The sequence below is a fragment of the Dermacentor silvarum genome, chromosome 5 (assembly GCF_013339745.2).
Source record: "Dermacentor silvarum isolate Dsil-2018 chromosome 5, BIME_Dsil_1.4, whole genome shotgun sequence".
Taxonomy (NCBI): Eukaryota; Metazoa; Arthropoda; class Arachnida; order Ixodida; family Ixodidae; genus Dermacentor; species Dermacentor silvarum.
Window position 1 is genome coordinate 103,598,343 of NC_051158.1, and position 14,903 is coordinate 103,613,245.

Consider the following 14,903-nt stretch of genomic DNA (forward strand, 5'->3'; position numbering starts at 1 on the left):
GTTGAAAGCACATCGCATAAAGAGGCGCAGATGCTTCTACAAAGCCCGACTGATTGGGCAAACGCTCGCAAAGCCAATGGCCTCGAAGAGTGCGAGGCGAGCGATGAAATGCTCCCCCACTCTTCCGGTGTACCACTTGCCGTGGTGATAAGTGGCCTCGGTAGGTTTGTGGACCACTCGAATACCTCACCTCAAGTGAGGATAAGGTCGCCTGCCTGCAACCCAAAAGGCCACTTAGGCCACCGTAAAATGGACATGATTACAGAGCTGCTCGACCAGGAGACCAATACAGAGCTCCTTGGCGAAGAGTCTAGTAAAGACTCAAAGAAAGAGACCTATGACTTGCGAAGCAAGTTACCAATCGAGTCAGCACCTGATGATGGCATATATTGGCAAGTTTGGCGAGATAGCTTACTTGCGGAGTTAGAGACATCTCTAAGGAATTCCACTGAGGAACACAGTGGGGATATCTCGCAGAGTAAACTCATAGATGTTAGCAAAGCAACTTTGTCTTCCTGTTTGTGTAATGGGGTAGCAAATCGGTCCTCTCTGATGTCAACAGAAGCAGAAAGACTTTCCACTGAGGTGCCGTGTGGATGTTTTTGCGATGGGTCCAAGCGACATGTTAGCGTGCATAAAGTGTTCCTGGTAATATATATGATGCCTGAGTGCATAAATACACAGCACATTTCGTTTAGTGCCAATGAGGCCCAGCTTTTGTTCGAATCAGCTAAGCACCTTCGCCAGATCTATCAGGGCCCTTCATGTATGCATTTCCAATGTCACTGCAAAACGGCTCCCGTGCTATCATCTCAAACGCAGAAGAGGCGTGCGGTTCGTCTCACCTGGGACGCAATAACTTAAGAAACTGATGATTAGCCGGTTGCCATATCAGGATTTTGACCTTGGAGAGAAGCATATTTGTAGTGAATAGAGGACTTGATCTGCAACTTTGAATTATTTGAAGTTTTTTTTGTGAGTTTTATGCTGTGTATGCTCAGCGAACTTTCCCGGCTGAACAGTGAACGCCCAATGAGTGTTGTGTTTTGAGCATAAGTTTGAAAGGTGTCGCGCACTGACCGGCAGTTTTTCCTGTGGAAAAACTTGTCCCAAAAAGGGGCTTATGTGATGTGTGGTGCGCGACGGTGATATTTGTGGTATGCGACAAGGTGCGGTGCATTCAAACAAGAAGCAGATGACAAGGAGAGCGCGCGCCACTCTACCGCGCCGCGCCGAAAACGACGACGCCGAAGACCGTCCGGCACGTGAACATGCGGCACAAGAAAAACAACAAAAGAAAACCAATCCAATCGCAAAAGACCACGGAGCCTCGAGCAGCGAATGAGAAGTCGATGAATCGACCAGAGCAGCAGAAAAAACGAGGCACGCTGGCAGTAGGGGGAGGAGTTCCAGAAGCGGCACCAGGACAAGGTCGGCCACCGGATCGGGAGTTGAAGACGGCCGTCGGGTTCCGTACCCGAGCCACCAGGACTTCACCCGGCCGGGGCCTCCTGCCAACCCGTTCCTGGGAGTCGCCACTCTTCCTGATCGTCAACCGCTGACTGAGACCGGCAAGTGTCTGCGCCCGTGGGCAGACCGAGAGCTGTCGGGTTACGGACCCGAGCTCTACGACCAGCTGCCCGGTCAGAACGCCGCCACCAACCCCTGCTGCCAAGCCGCCTGCCTTTCCGGGCATCGCCACCCTGCCCGATAATCAACTGCTGCTGCCCGAGGCCGGTGAGCATCTGTGTCCGTGGGGAGAACCTGAGCTGTCGGGCTACGTGCCCGAGTGCCACGATCAGCTGCCCGACCAGAACACCACCACCGTCGGCTCGTGCTGCCGAGCTGCCTGTCTTCTCCCTCCGAGCCAGAGCTGCCACGCTCTGGCAGCCTGTACGACGCTCCGACACAACGTCTTTTGGTGAGATCAACAACGCATCTCTCGTCGTCTCGTCTCCGCTTCGCCGCGTCGAGACTGTAGTGCATACGCGCACCCGCAGCCTGCCAGAACTCGCCTCATAACATTAGCGTTCCAGCTACGTGTTTTCATGTTATCGTGTGTTTGGTTTATGGTTTTCTTTTCCTTTTAGTTTTATAAAAAGTTTGTGTGTTTCCCAACCAACGGCTTTGTCCTCGATTGGGTTCTGGGAGGCTCCGCCTCAGAGAACCGCCAGAAATATTAGACAAAAGAACCTGCTCATCACACTTGCAAGCGATCACGACTGCTGAGAACACCTTAGTGGGGGGCTCCATTGGACGCTCCTATATATGGTTTGGATGTAAGTTTCAAGTGATTACGACAGCTCAGAACACCCTAATGAGGGGCTCCATTGCACCGCCTATATATGGTTTGAATGTACCTTACATGTGATCACGACTGCTGAAAACACCTTAGTGGGGATTTCATTGCACGCTACTATTTATGGTTTGGAGGTTAGTTTGAAGTGATCATGACTGCTGAGAACACCTTAGTGAGGGGCTCCATCGCACAATCCTATATATGGTTTGGATGTACGTTGCAAGTGTTCATGGCTGCTGAGAACACCTTAGTGGGGGCTCCATTGGACGCTCCTATATATGGTTTGGATGTAAGTTTCAAGCGATTACGACAGCTCAGAACACCCTAATGAGGGGCTCCATTGCAACCCCTATATATGGTTTGAATGTACATTACATGTGATCACGACTGCTGAAAACACCTTAGTGGGGATTTCATTGCACGCTACTATTTATCGTTTGCATGTCAAGTTTGAATCGATCATGACTGCTGAGAACACCTTAGTGACGAGATCCATTTAACACTCCTATATATGGTTTGGATGTTCGTTGCAACCGATCATGGCTGGTGATAACACCTTAGTGAAGTACTTCATTGCACGCTACTATATATAGTTGGGATGTTAGTTTGAAGCGATCATGACTGCCGAGAACATCTTGGTGAGAGGCTACATTGCAGGCCCCTAACTATTATATGGATTTATGTTTTCAAGCCATCCCGACTGCTGAGAACACATTAGTCAGGGGCTCCATTGCACACTTCTCTATATAGTTTGAATGTACATAAAAAGTGATCATGACTGCTAAGAACACCTTAGAGAGGGGCTTCATTGCACACGCCTATATATGGTTTGAATGTACATTACATGTCATCACGACGGCTGAAAACAACTCAGTGCGCGACTCCATTGCATGCTCTATATATAGTTTGGCTGTTAGTTTGAAGCGATCATGACTGCTGAGAACACCTTAGTAAGGGGCCCCATTGCACTCTCCTATATATGGTTTGGATGTAAGTTTCAAGTGATTACGACAGCTCAGAACACCCTAATGAGGGGCTAAATTGCACCCCCTATATATGGTTCTCTGCACGGCAAGGAAACCTTGACGGGCGCGAGCACAACCGACCGCGCACGTCAGCCTGAGAACGTCAAACGGTGCACGGCAAGTCGCCGTGCCGCTAACGCGAACGTGCCTTTATCTCGCAGGCGTGAAAGAGCGCGCGTGTCAGCCGCCGCTGCGGCGCCTTGCGCAATGTTGCCTAAATTCGAGCAACAAGGGACGTAGGCGACAAACACTAGTATAAAGGTAAGGTCAATATAGGCAAAAACAAAACAAAGAAAAACAGAGCAGGTCTTCGTTTTTTTCACAGTGCCGGCGTTTGATTCACTGCGGCCGTCGGCTACTGCGCATCAGCGCCATGGGTTGAATACCGCAGAGCAACTGGACGGCGCACTAGACATTTTGTCAAGCGTGACAAGACACAGCGCGAGAGTGAGGGAGAAGCTTAACGTCACCTACGGCACTCTCGACCCAAGCGCGCGGAGCGAGACAGCAGCGCCCCGTTGTGTCCAGGCAGCCGCTCCGGCCGCCGGAGCCGTGGTCCGTTTACTTTCTTGGCCGATAGTACATTACAAGTGATCACGACTGCTGAAAACACCTTAGTCGGCTACTCCATTGCACACTCTTATATATGGTTTGGATGTTAAGTTTGAATCGATCATGACTGCTGAGAACACCTTATTGTAGGGATCCATCGTACACTCCTGTGTATGGTTTGGATGTGCGTTGCAACCGATCATGACTGGTGATAACACCTTAGAGAGGGGCTTCATTGCACACGCCTATATATGGTTTGAATGTACATTGCATGTCATCACGACTGCTGAAAACAACTCAGTAGGGGACTCCAATGGACGCTCCTATATATTTTTTGGATGATAGCTTGAAGTGATCGAGACTGCTGAAAAAACCTTACTGAGGTGCTCTATTGCACACTCCTATATATCGTTTGGATGTGCGTTGCAACCGATCACGATTGGTGATAACACCTTAGTGAGGGACTCCATTGCATGCTCAATATATGGTTTCTATCTTAGTTTGAAGCGATCGTGACTGCTGAGAGCACCTAAGTAAGGGGCTCCATCGCAAACTCCTATATATGGTTTGGATGAAAGTTTCAAGTGATTACGACAGCTGAGAACACCTCAATAATGGGTTCCATTGCACGCTCCTATTAGGGTTTGGATATGCGTTGCAAGCGATAATGACTGCTGAGAACATCTTAGGGACGAGCTCCATTGTACACTCTTATATATTGTAACCAACAGTTACGACAGCCGTTTCTACAAAAACTAATTTATTCTGGGCGAACTTGTGCCCGTCAACTAAAGGTTGTAGACTCAAAACAAACGCGTCCCTTGTTCTTCACTCCTTCGAACGTTGTTCTCTTCTTTTTCACCTCCTGTCGCGTGCCATTCATCCGAACCTCGAGCACGAGCCACCGGTCGGTCAGCACGTGGTGTGGGTACGTGCGGCGCAGCGTTGCCTTGCGGTGCCCTGCCTGACGCTTATGTTGTGGCGGTTCTTTTGAGACACAGCTATGATGCGGCGGGCGTCTTTTCGTTCTCAGTATGCTGGCGGCATTAGTCCCCCTCCGAAGAAGCATCGTCCCGATGCGTAGAAGAGGCCTAGACAGGCCGACAGTTTTAAAAGAACAAAGCTGAGGGACGGCCGGTGGTATTCTTGGGCACATCTGCAAATTCTGTTATTCAATGCCTTTCGTAGTAAGGCTTCATTCGTACTACGTGTACGACCTCTGGACGAGTCCTGCGTCGTGTGGAGCGCACTTGACCTTCGGGAGTTACCTCGTAGTTTAAGGGACTTAGCCGGCGAAGTACTTTATAGGGGCCAAAATAACGGCGCAGTAACTTTTCCGAAAGACCGGGTGTACGTATAGGCGTCCATACCCACACTTTGTCTCCAGGGTAGTACTGCACCTCTCTTCGCCTTAGGTTGTATCGGTTTGCGTCGACGTGCTGCTGTTGGACGATGCGGTGCCTCGCCAACTGTCGTGCCTCTTCAGCCCTTTCTATGTATTGACTAACGTCAGGGTCGTCTTCGCTGCTGTTATTCACAGGTAACATCGCGTCCAGTGTCGTTGTTACGGTCCGGCCGTAAACAAGTTCAAATGGCGTAAACTGTGTCGTCTCTTGTACTGCAGTATTATACGCAAAGGTAGCGTATGGTAGAATACTGTCCCATGTTCGATGCTCTATGTCCACGTACATCGAGATCATGTCAGCGAGCGTTCTATTGAGCCGTTCAGTCAGGCCATTTGTTTGCGGATGGTATGCTGTGGTTTTCCTATGATCAGTATGCGTTAGTTTCATAACAGACTGCATCAAACGGGCCATAAAAGCTGTTCCCTTGTCTGTTATGACAACCTTAGGCGCGCCGTGTCGCAATACGATGTGTGTGACGAAAAACTGAGCCACTTCAATGGCGGTTGCTGTTGTGATAGAAGAAGTCTCGGCATACCGGGTGAGGTAATCGGTCGCTACCACAATCCATCGCTTTCCTGAGGACGAAACGGGAAATGGCCCAAGTAAATCTACTCCGATCTGTTCAAATGGTACTGCTGGTGGCTGTATTGGTTGCAGAAGGCCTGCTGGTTTGAGTGGCGGTGTTTTGCGCCTTTGACAATCTCGGCACGATTTTACATAGTGCTGCACTGAATTCATCAACTTCGGCCAGTAATATTTTTGGCGGATTCTTGCCACAGTCCTACTAACGCCCAAGTGACCAGCTGAAGGGTCATCATGGCAAGCTTCTAAGATCTCAGGTCGTAGCGATGATGGTACGAGAAGTAGAAACGTCTCGCCACTGGGCTCGAAGTTTCTTTTGTAGAGGACGTTGTTCTTGAGGACATACGAACACAATCCGCGGACAAAAACTCGTGGAACTTTTACTTGCCGACCCTCCAGGTGCTGGATGAGCAGGAGTAATTCCGGGTCAGAACGCTGATGATGAGCCATTTCCGACGTGTTCACAGCCCCAAGAAACGGGAAACCTTGCTCGTATTCAGCAGCAGTAGATTCGATCGGTGCACGTGATAAGCAATCAGCATCATTGTGCTTGAGACCGGACTTGATGTCAACAACCGTGATGTCATATTTTAATGCAGGTCATATTCCTGTAAACGCAAGCTCCACCTAGCGAGTCTTCCAGAAGGGTCCTTGAGGTTCGCCATCCAGCACAATGAATGGTGGTCGCTGATGGCTCGGAACGGTCTGCCGTACAAGTATGGCCGGAACTTGCTGATGGCCCATATAACCGCCAGGCATTCCTTTTCTGTAGCTGAGTAATTTGTTTCAGCTTTCGATAGAGTACGGCTTGCGTACGCAATGACTTTTTCTTCTCCATTCTGCCACTGAATAAGTATGGCGCCGAGACCAACGTTACTCGCGTCGGTGTGGATGTCTGTTTCGGCATCTTCATCAAAATGGGCAAGTATGGGAGGACTCTGCAGACGTCGTCGTAGCTCAGAGAAGGCGTCTTCTTGTTCTTTCTGCCACATGAAAGGGACATCTTCTTTTGTAAGCCGCGTGAGAGGTTCGGCAATTTTAGAAAAGTTTTCTACGAAACGCCTGTAGTAGGCACACAGTCCCAGGAAACGCCTGATAGCTTTCTTATCTCTTGGCTTCGGAAACTTTTCTACTGCCGTGATCTTCTCAGGATCAGGGCGGACGCCTTGAGCACTGACAATGTGTCCGAGAAAGCGGAGTTCGCGAAAACCGAAGTGACATTTTTCGGGTTTTATGGTCAATCCCGCCGTGCGAAAGGCATCCAGAACTGCCCTCAGCCGCTGCACGTGCTGCTCGAATGTAGTGGAGAAGACCACCACATCATCAAGGTAAACGAGGCAGGACTGCCATTTCAGTCCGGAAAGAACAGTGTCCATCATGCGCTGGAAAGTGGCGGGCGCAGAACACAGACCAAATGGAAGCACCTTAAACTCATATAAACCATCCGGTGTCACAAATGCCGTTTTTTCGCGATCTCGCTCGTCCACTTCTATTTGCCAGTACCCGCTTTTAAGATCCAAAGAAGAGAAGAAGTGAGCATCGCGTAGTTTGTCCAAGGTGTCGTCGATGCGTGGGAGTGGATAAACATCCCGCTTCGTGACGAGGTTGAGTTTCCTGTAGTCTACACAAAAACGTAGGGTGTTATCCTTCTTTTTGACCATAACTACCGGAGATGCCCACGGGCTATTGGATGGCTGTATGACGTCGTCCTTGAGCATTTCCTGTACTTGACTTCTTATCGCTTCCCTTTCTTTTGGAGCCACTCGGTACGGGTGTTGGTGCACTGGTCTTACGGGTTCTTCGACTATAATGCGGTGCTTTGCAACGGGAGTGCGATGGACTTTCGATGAAGTAGAGAAGCATTCGGCGAACTCTTTGACCAAGCTCACAATCGTATGTCTTTGTGGTGATGACAGCTCTTGGTCAATATCGATAGATGCGAGCACACTGTCTAAAGTCCCAGATGCTGGTGATGCTGTATCGAGAGTCGATATATCCGTAACTTGTTCATAGCCATGAAGAGATGCTATGGCTGTTCCCTTCGCCACGTGTTGTGCCTCATTGCCAAAGTTAGTCAAGAGGACAGCCGCACATCCGTTACGCAGGTGAACAAGGCCCCTTGCCACACATATTTGCTTTTCCAGTAGCAGCCCAATATTTCCGTCTACAAGTCCCTCATAGTCTCGAAATGCGTCGCTCCTTACAATGACAGTCACACTACACCTTGCCGGCACCGTCACGTGTTCATCCACAATACGCAGAGAGGCAACATGTGGCTGTTCCACATCAGAAAAGGTGACAGCATTTTCCGTAGTAAACAACACACGAGATTCTTGCAAGTCGATTATTGCGCCGTTTGCTTGCAAAAAGTCCATGCCCAGGATCAGATCACGGGAACACTCGGGTAGAACAATAAAGCTGCTGACGTACATAAAGCCACTAATTCCGATCCTTGCTGTGCACATTCCTACAGGCTCGACTAAGTGTCCCCCGGCTGTACGTATAGGAGATCCGGTCCAATGGGTCAATACCTTTTTCAATTTTCTGGCGAGTACACTACTAATGACTGAATAGTCAGCACCAGTGTCTATCAACGCAGTCACTTCGAAGTCGTCGATGATGACACGCAACTCAGAAGTTGCGTCGCCATCACTGCATTTGTTCGTCGCGGTGTCACTGCCGTCGTCTCGTCGGGTTAGCGATGGAGGGCCTTCGGTTTCCTGGGCGTCAGCGGCCTTGCCTCCACAGGTCGCTGGCTCTAGTTTTCCCGTCGAGGACTTAGTGAGCGACGCCTCGGTGACATGGAGGATGGACGCGGACTCGGCGACCGATAACGCATAGGCGCTGCCGATCGAGGCTCATGTTGCTGGGGGTACGGAATGTTTCGGCGTGTAGATAAAAATGCTTCTATCTCGTAAGGGCGCTCACCGTTTCGAGGGCAAGGCGCATTCACGGAGAAGCCACGAAGTCCCACTCGGCGATACTGGCATTCCCGATACAGGTGACCAGCCTCGCCACAGTGGTAGCAGAGGGGACGCCGGTCTGGAGTACGCCATACATCGCTTTTACGTGGTCTTCCTTCCGGCATGGGCGGCACACTGCGAGGAAGCATCTGGGGTGTCGCGGTAGTTCGGGCAGAGTCAGCGCGTCCAATGTCCTGCCGTAAAGCTTGGGCGTATGATATCCGCGGCTGACGCTCCGGTTGTGCTAGGGGCCGTACCTGAGGCTCTGGTTCACAAATTACTTGTCGTACTTCTTCACGTACGACATCAGCGAGTGATGACACCGTAGGAGGGCTTTGAACCAGCTTCAATTTCTGCAGCTCTTCCCTAACGATAGACCTCACCATTTCACGTAGGGCGTCGATGTTGCTGGAGAGGGCTCCTGTCCCAACTTCAAATAATGCGACGCTTGCGTCTCTATTGTACTGTCTTGCACGCTGCTGCAGCGTCTTCTCCATCGTCGTCGCTTCTGATCGGAATTCGGCTACAGTGCGGGGCGGATTACGTACCAGGCCTGCAAACAGCTCCTGTTTAACACCGCGCATTAGGTGCCGTAATTTCTTGTCCTCAGCCATGTTTGGGTTGGCTCGGCGGAAGAGGTGGGACATGTCTTCAATGTACATGGTCACACTTTCATTGTTCCGCTGGTTCCTCGCCTGAAGAGCGGCTTCTGCCCTCTCTCTGCGGTCCGTGCTCGGGTACGTTGCAAGCAGCTCTCGTCGGAAGTCGTTCCACGATGATAACGACGCTTCGTGGTTTTGAAACCATGTGCGTGCAGATTCCTCCAGCGCGAAGTACACATACCGGAGTTTCTTTGTTTCGTCCCAACCGTTACATCTGGCGACAGGCTCAAACTTTTCGAGCCAGTCCTCGGCATCCTCGAATGTGTCTCCGTGAAAGGATTCTGGCGTCAGGGGTGAGTCAACGACGATGTGAGGAGGGATCTCTTGAGTAGCCATCGCACTGGCTCCTAGGCTGACTGCTGCCGCTGCCCTTGCTGAATCGACGAGAGGACCAAACTCGGGGGCCTCACCTCGTATGCGGCGACTTGTCCGTTGGTGGACAGGCGTTAATTCCGCTGGCTCCAAACTTCGGGGATCCGGGTTACCTTCCCTGGCGCGTGTGGGGCTTGGAATCATACCCAGCACCTCCACCAGATATGTAACCAACAGTTACGACAGCCGTTTCTACAAAAACTAATTTATTCTGGGCGAACTTGTGCCCGTCAACTAAAGGTTGTAGACTCAAAACAAAAGCGTCCCTTGTTCTTCACTCCTTCGAACGTTGTTCTCTACTTTTTCACCTCCTGTCGCGTGCCATTCATCCGAACCTCGAGCACGAGCCACCGGTCGGTCAGCACGTGGTGTGGGTACGTGCGGCGCAGCGTTGCCTTGCGGTGCCCTGCCTGACGCTTATGTTGTGGCGGTTCTTTTGAGACACAGCTATGATGCGGCGGGCGTCTTTTCGTTCTCAGTATGCTGGCGGCAATATGCTTTTGATGTTAAGTTTGAGTCGATCATGACTGCTGAGAACACCTTAGTGACGAGATCCATTGAACACTCCTATATATGGTGTGGATGTGCGTTGCAACCGATCATGACTGGTGATATCACCTTAGTGAGGTACTTCATTGCACGCTACTATATATGGTTTGCATGTTAGTTTGAAGCGATCATGACTGCTGAGAGCACCTTAGTGAACGGCTCCATTGTGCGCTCCTATATATGGTTTGGATGTACGTTGCAAGTGTTCATCACTGCTGAGAACACCTTAGAGGGGGGGCTCCATTGAACACTCCTATAAATGGTTTATATGTACATAAAAAGTGATCATGACAGCTGAAAACACTTTAGCGAGGGACTCCATTGCACGCTCGTATAATTGGTTTGAACGTTAGTTTAAGCGATCATGACTGCTGAGGGGCTTCATCGCACACTCCTATATATGGTTAGGATGTAAGTTTCAAGAGCTGAAAATAATTTAGAGAGGGACTCCTTTGCACGCTGGTATATATGGCCTAAATTTTAGTTTCATTTCCAATTCTTATAGATAGTTTGATTATACGTTTGAAGCGATCATGGCGGCTGAGAACACCTTTGGAAGGGGCTCCATTGCACACCCCTATATATGGTTTTAATGTACATTACAAGTGATCACGACTGCTGAAAACACCTTACTGCGCGACTCCATTGCATGCTCTATATATAGTTTGGATGTTAGTTTGAAGCGATCATGACTGCTGAGAACACCTTAGTGAGGGGCTCCATTGCACACTCCTATGTATGGTTTGGATGTAAGTTTCAAGTGATTACGACAGCTCAGAACACCCTAATGAGGGGCTCCATTGCACCCCATATATATGGTTTGATTGTACATTACATGTGATCACGACGGCTGAAAACACCTTACTGGGGATATCATTGCACGCTACTATTTATGGTTTGGATGTTAGTTTGAAGTGATCATGACTGCTGAGAACACCTTAGTGAGGGGCTCCATTGCACGCTCCTTTATATGGTTTCAATGTACATTACAAGTGATCATGACAGCTGAAAACACCCTAATGATAGGCTCCATTGCACCCCCTATATATGGTTTGGATGAAAGTTTCAAGTGATTACGACATCTGAGAACACCTTAATAATGGGTTCCATTGCACGCTCCTATATAGGGTTTGGATATGCGTTGCAAGCGATAACGACTGCTGATAACACCTTAGTGACGAGATCCATTGATCACTCCTATATATGGTTTGGATGTGCGTTGCAACCGATCATGGCTGGTGATAGCACCTTAGTGAGGTACTTCATTGCACGCTACTATATATGGTTTGGATGTGCCTTGCAAGCGATCACGACTGCTGATAACACCATAGTGAGGGAGTCCATTGCACGCTCCTATATATGGTTTGGATGCACGTTGCAAGTTGTCATGACTGCTGACAACACCTTAGTGGGGGGCTCCATTGGAAGCTCCTATATATGGTTTAGATGTAAGTTTCAAGTGATTACGGCAGCTCAGAACACCCTAATGAGGGGCTCCATTGCACCCCCTATATATGGTTTGAATGTACATTTGATGTGATCACGACTGCTGAAAACACCTTAGTGGGGATTTCATCGCACGCTACTATTTATGGTTTGGATGTTAGTTTGAAGTGATCATGACTGCTGAGAACACCTTAGTGAGGGGCTCCATCGCACACTCCTATATATGGTTAGGATGTAAGTTTCATTTCACATTCTTATATATGGTTTGATTGTACGTTTCAAGGGATCATGGCAGCTGAGAACACCTTAGGAAGGGGCTCCATTGCACACCCCTATATATGGTTTGAATGTACATTACAAGTGATCACGACTGCTAAGAACACCTTAGTGAGCGACTCCATTGCATGCTCTAAATATAGTTTGGATGCTAGTTTCAAGCGAAGATGAATGCAGAGAACAACTTAGTGAGGGGCCCATTGCACCCTCCTACATAGGGTTTGATGTAGGCTAGAGGCGATCATGACTGCTGATAACGACTTAGTGAGGGGCTTTATGGCACTCTCCTTTATATGGTTTGAATGTACATTACAAATGATCATGACAGCTGAAAACACTTTAGTGAGGGACTCCATTGCACGCTCATATATTTGGTTTGAACGTTAGTTTAAGTGATCATGACTGCTGAGAACATCCTAATGAGAGGCTCCATTGCACCCCCTATATATGGTTTGAATGTACATTACATGTGATCAGGACTGCTGAAAACACCTTAGTGGGGACTTCATTGCACGCTACTATTTATGGTTTGGATGTTAGTTTGAAGTGATCATGACTGCTGAGAAAACCTTAGTGAGGGGCTCCATTGCACACTCCTACATAGAGCTTGGATATATGCTACGAGCGATCATGACTGCTGAGAACGACTTAGTGAGGGGCTTCATTGCACGCTCATTTATATGGTTTGAATGTACATTACAAGTGATCACGACTGCTGAAAACACCTTAGGAAGGGGCTCCATTGCACACCCCTATATATGGTTTGAATGTACATTACAAGTGATCACGACTGCTGAAAACACCTTAGTCAGCTACACCATTGCACACTCTTATATATGGTTTGGATGTTAAGTTTGAATCGATCATGACTGCTGAGAACACCTTAGTGACGAGATCCATTGAACACTCCTATATATGGTGTGGATGTGCGTTGCAACCGATCATGACTGGTGATATCACCTTAGTGAGGTACTTCATTGCACGCTACTATATATGGTTTGCATGTTAGTTTGAAGCGATCATGACTGCTGAGAGCACCTTAGTGAACGGCTCCATTGTACGCTCCTATATATGGTTTGGATGTACGTTGCAAGTGTTCATCACTGCTGAGAACACCTTAGAGGGGGGCTCCATTGAACACTCCTATAAATGGTTTATATGTACATAAAAAGTGATCATGACAGCTGAAAACACTTTAGCGAGGGACTCCATTGCACGCTCGTATAATTGGTTTGAACGTTAGTTTAAGCGATCATGACTGCTGAGAACACCTTAGTGAGGGGCTTCATCGCACACTCCTATATATGGTTAGGATGTAAGTTTCAAGAGCTGAAAATAATTTAGAGAGGGACTCCTTTGCACGCTGGTATATATGGCCTAAATTTTAGTTTCATTTCCAATTCTTATAGATAGTTTGATTGTACGTTTCAAGCGATCATGGCGGCTGAGAACACCTTTGGAAGGGGCTCCATTGCACACCCCTATATATGGTTTTAATGTACATTACAAGTGATCACGACTGCTGAAAACAACTTACTGCGCGACAGCATTGCATGCTCTATATATAGTTTGGATGTTAGTTTGAAGCGATCATGACTGCTGAGAACACGTTAGTGAGGGGCTCCATTGCACACTCCTATGTATGGTTTGGATATAAGTTTCAAGTGATTACGACAGCTCAGAACACCCTAATGAGGGGCTCCATTGCACCCCATATATATGGTTTGAATGTACATTACATGTGATCACGACGGCTGAAAACACCTTACTGGGGATATCATTGCACGCTACTATTTATGGTTTGGATGTTAGTTTGAAGTGATCATGACTGCTGAGAACACCTTAGTGAGGGGCTCCATTGCACGCTCCTTTATATGGTTTCAATGTACATTACAAGTGATCATGACAGCTGAAAACACCCTAATGATAGGCTCCATTGCACCCCCTATATATGGTTTGGATGAAAGTTTCAAGTGATTACGACATCTGAGAACACCTTAATAATGGGTTCCATTGCACGCTCCTATATAGGGTTTGGATATGCGTTGCAAGCGATAATGACTGCTGAGAACATCTTAGGGTGGAGCTCCATTGCACACTCCTTTATATAGTTTGGATGTGCGTTGCAACCGATCATGGCTGGTGATAGCACCTTAGTGAGGTACTTCATTGCACGCTACTATATATGGTTTGGATGTGCCTTGCAAGCGATCACGACTGCTGATAACACCATAGTGAGGGAGTCCATTGCACGCTACTATATATGGTTTGGATGCACGTTGCAAGTTGTCATGACTGCTGACAACGCCTTAGTGGGGGGCTCCATTGGAAGCTCCTATATATGGTTTGGATGTAAGTTTCAAGTGATTACGGCAGCTCAGAACACCCTAATGAGGGGCTCCATTGCACCCCCTATATATGGTTTGAATGTACATTTGATGTGATCACGACTGCTGAAAACACCTTAGTGGGGATTTCATTGCACGCTACTATTTATGGTTTGGATGTTAGTTTGAAGTGATCATGACTGCTGAGAACACCTTAGTGAGGGGCTCCATCGCACACTCCTATATATGGTTAGGATGTAAGTTTCATTTCACATTCTTATATATGGTTTGATTGTACGTTTCAAGGGATCATGGCGGCTGAGAACACCTTAGGAAGGGGCTCCATTGCACACCCCTATATATGGTTTGAATGTACATTACAAGTGATCACGACTGCTAAGAACACCTTAGTGAGCGACTCCATTGCATGCTCTAAATATAGTT